The following is a 4,891-nucleotide window of genomic DNA, read 5'->3' as shown; positions in this document are numbered from 1 at the left end:
ATATTATTTAATGTAATATGATAATAAATGGTAACCTTTTTATTTCAACTTAAAAAAAATTAAATTATTTTGAACTAGTGATTTTAAGATGAAATAAAATTTAGCTAATTGTGAAAACACAATCTTCAGGAAAGCTTGTAAATACATTCATTTATAAGAGTTTTGGTAAGATATAGTTGTTAGGCAGAATGTTTAAAATAAAGGAAACAACTTATTTTTAAAATACCTAAAAAGTATGTGTTGTTAGACAGCTGAAGTGCAGAAAATGTACTTTTATAAATGTATTTCCTAATACTCAGTGAAACTTAATTAGCTACATGGGCAAAGGTCTTGTAAGCATGTTTATTAAATTTTACTAAAATTGTTAATAATGAGATACTTAAAATGAATTCATAATCATAAAAAAACAACCAATAAATTTTTTCTTTTATAAAATTATTTTTTAAATTCATAATTAATTCAAAATATCTGTATATATTAATGGGATATAGTATAATCACTTGATGCCTGTATACAATATATGGTGATCAAATCAAGATAATTAACAGTTCCATCTTCTCAAAAAATGTATCATTTCTATGTGTTGGGAAACTTTACACTCTCCTTTTGTACTTATATTGAAACATTTCAAATTTATTAAATTTATAAATCATAAGGTATAAATTGATAGGGTATCATGCAGCATTTCATATGAATATGTATGATGTCTGTCTAAGTCAGGTAAGCATATGGTTATCCTATTGTGCTCTGTAGAACAAAAGAGTCCACTTTTCCTCTCTAACTATATTTTGGTATATGTTATCTAATGTATCCATATCCTTCACACTGCTTTATTTCTCCCAGTCTCTAATATCCACTATTCTACTCTCTTTTTCTATGAGATCAAACTTTCTAGTTCTCATGAACGAATGACAACATGTATTATTTGTCTTTGCACTCCTGGATTATTTCATTTAACGTGTACCAGATTCATCTTTGTATCCACAAGAGACAAGATTTCATTCTTTTTTTATATATAAATAGTATTTTGGTGTGTGTGTTTTATGTCTATTCATCTTTTGATGGGCACTCTTTTTGACTCCATGTTTGTCATTGTGAACAGTCCTGCAATAAACATGGGAGTGCACGTGTCTCTTTAACATGCCAACTTCCCTTCCTTCAGATATATACTGAGTAGTAAAATTGTTGGATCATATTGTAGTGATACATTTAACATTTTTTTCCTCATACAGTTTTTCACAATGACTGCATGGATTTATATTAGCACCAAGAATGTATTAAGTTCTGCTTTGTCTACATCCTCACACGTGTTTGTTACATTTTCTTTTTGGACAATAAGAGATGAGATGATATTTCATTGTGGTTTAGATTTGTATTTCCCTAATGATTTTTTTTTTTTGTATACTTGTTGGCCATTCATATATCTTTTTGAGAAATGTCTCTTCAGATCACTTTCAAAATTTTAAATTAGATCGTTTTTTTCTATTGATTTGAGTTCCTTATATATTATAGTTATTAATCCCTTATTAGATGAATCAATTACAAATATGTTTTCCCATCATGTATATTGTCTCTTTACTCTGGATTTGCCTTTGCTGTACAGAAGTTAACTTGAGATGAAAAAGGAAACGTAGCAAGTGACACCACCAAACACAAAAGAAAATATGAAACTACTATGAACAATTACATGGTAATACATTTGAAAACTCCAAGAATCGGATAAACTTCTGGTCTGAACATATGAAACCTATTAAGATTTAATCAGGAAGACATTTAAAATTTAAACAGATAAATAATAAGAATGACATTAAAGTAATAATTAAAGATCCTATTAAAGAAAAGTCCAGGACCAGATGGCTTCATTGCTGAGTTCTACAAAACATTTAAGAAGAACAAATACCAGTTCTTCTCAAACTATTCCAAAAATATTGAAAAGGAGGGAAGTCTGCCAATTCATTCTATGAAGCCAGCATCACCCTGATACTCAACACAAAGACACAACCAAAAACACAAACTACAGACCAGTATCCCTGATGAACATAGATTAAAAATTCTAGCAAATCAAATCCAACACCACATCAAAAAGATTATACATCATGATCAATTTGTCCTGGGATGTAATGATGCAAGTAAGTAACAAAGAAATCACATCAACAGAATAAAGTACAAAAAACATACACAGTTTTCTCAATAGATGCACAAAAAAATTCAATAAAATTTGACTTCTTCATGACAAGAGAAATTTAAAAATAGGAATAGAAGGAACATTTCTCCAGTTAACAAAGGTATATATGATAAATATATTCATGGTCAACATCCTATTGGATATGGAAAAACTACGTGATTCCTTTAACATTAGAGACAAGACAAGGATATCTACTCTTATTATTATTATTCACAATAGCATTGGAAGTCACCCAGAGCTATTATCCAAAAGAAGGAATTAAGGGTACCCTTGGCTGGGTTTAAGGCTTAGTGACAGAGTGCTTGCCTATCATACAAAAGGCCTGGTATTCAATTCCCAGAATTGAAAAAAGAAAAGTCCTATTAATTGGAAAGGAAGAAGTCAAATTATGAAGTGATTTATTTATATTTGAAGACTAGGTAACCCCATGTAGCATCTTCTGTGCACCTTCAAAGAACTGAATATTTTATATTGACATTCACACCCATTAACAAATGATATATATATATGTATTTAAATATGTATTAATAAATTGAGCATTCTAATCAATATGAAATCCATAATAAAAAAATTCAAATGATGAATATCTATTCTTTTGAAATTTGACAAGGTAACTATTCTATTGACGTAATATGTTTATAAAGGATTTCTTACTTTGCCCAATTTAATTTTTTTTGATACAGGATAAACACTTAAGATGATCTGTCAGCCCAAAGAAAGTAGAATGTCAATAATCTTTTGCTGTGTGTTAAAATTAACTTGTATATTATCATAGAATGTTTGGAAGAAAAAACAAAACTATATGGTTATCATTCCTTCTCTATAAAAAACATTAAAAGAAGGAGTCCTTTAAAGCAGGCTTATTAAGCAGTGGGTTCTTTTATTTTAATTTGCATTCTATGTGATAGGATTTCACTAAATCCATATGGTTTGGAGAAAAGACTTGTGAAAAAGTAAAATGCATGACATTTTAAATTTAAGGACAAACAGGTCATTTGACTTAAGGGATATAATGTATACAGTGCCAATAACAGCATAACAAAGATAACTGTTTAATTATAAGGGTTAAGATCATTGTATTTTGTATATTTAGATCAATCTAATCATTATGGGCTCATATGAATAAATGTATATTAAAATATATTTAAGTAAAATCAAAGTAAATGCCCAATGATAGGAAGTGCTAAATTGAAGTCTGGTTTTTTTTTTTCCATTTCCTGTTAATTGAAAAAAAAATCCTTTTGATTAAAATGTAACTCTTGCTGTGTAGCCAAAAGTTCTGCCAAAAACGGTTAGTACACATAACTGGGATACTGAAAAAATGCACTTTATTAATTTGAGCTGTTACTAGGCTTTACACTGTCTGCAGCTTCTTAGACCTTTAGGGGATTTTTCTTCTAGCTTTGCCTTATCTAAAAGTTTTAATGTCCAATATTTATTAAAATAAATTCAGGATTGGGCTGGGGATATAGCTCAGTCGGTAAAGTACTTGCCTTGCAAGCACAAGGCCTTGGGTTCAATCCCCAGCACCGCCAATAAATAAATAAATAAATAAATAAATAAATAAATTCAGGATTGAACCAGAACACACAGACAGTCTCTAGGAATGAGTAATTCACTTTGAGAATTATAAAGCATTTTTCTTCAAGCAACAGGAAGTTTTTGTTGACCACATTTTACATTTATTAAATAAAAGGATAGGTCCCAATATTTTTGAATGTAGATTTCCATTTTGAACATACCCTTTTTGGAAACACATCTTCAGCTTATGGCTCACTAAAACTTTTGGAACAGTGAGAGCTCAGTTTAAATTATCAAAATTAAATATGAATTTGTAAGACTTTTCCTTTACCTTTAATCATGCATAATGAAATAACTGCTGCTGCTACTACAAATAAAACAATGTCAGAATGGAGATTGATACATAGGAGTTGAAAATATAAGTTATATTCTGAAACTCATTTTCCTTTTATTCAAGGAATCTAACACACGTCTAGAAGAATGAGTTGCCCACACAAGCTTTCATCTATCTTTAAAATTTTATGGAAACTTAGGAGTTTATATACACATATAAAAAGATGAACTCAAAATACATGCAATTTGTCACCAAAATTTTCAGTTCAATACAAGTTATCCAAATTATCATCATCAGGAAAATTTTATTCATTTATTTATTTACTTACTTGCTGTGTGTGTGGTACTAGGGATTGAACACAGGGGTGCTTCACCACTGAGTTATATCCCCATATCTCCTTTTATTTATCATGAGACAGGGTTTTGTTAACATGAAATTAAAATATATTAATTTATAATATATAATTAAATTACATTTATAACATATATTATAATACATATATTATAACATATAATTAAATTACATTTAAAACATGATTATATCTACTTCCTAAACTTGAATCTTCCCCAGCTGTGGCATTTGCAACATATGCCAGTTTCCAATCTTCTCATTCCATCTCCATGTTTGTCCTAGCTCAGCATTAGTAGGAATTGGTCATGACTATGTACTGACACTGGAAATTATTGACAGAATCTGAAGTAGGACTGCTAAATAATCATCAAATTTTCATTTAAAAATAACAAATTGAATAGCATATTATTTAGTTTCCAGGTGTTAGAGTGGCTTCTATTTTTCTATTTTATCATTGATTTCTAATTTCATTCCATTATGACCTGATAGAATGCAGGGTA

This window comes from Sciurus vulgaris (genome assembly GCF_902686455.1).
Source record: "Sciurus vulgaris genome assembly, chromosome: 15".
NCBI lineage: Eukaryota > Metazoa > Chordata > Mammalia > Rodentia > Sciuridae > Sciurus > Sciurus vulgaris.
This window is presented reverse-complemented; position numbering follows the sequence as displayed.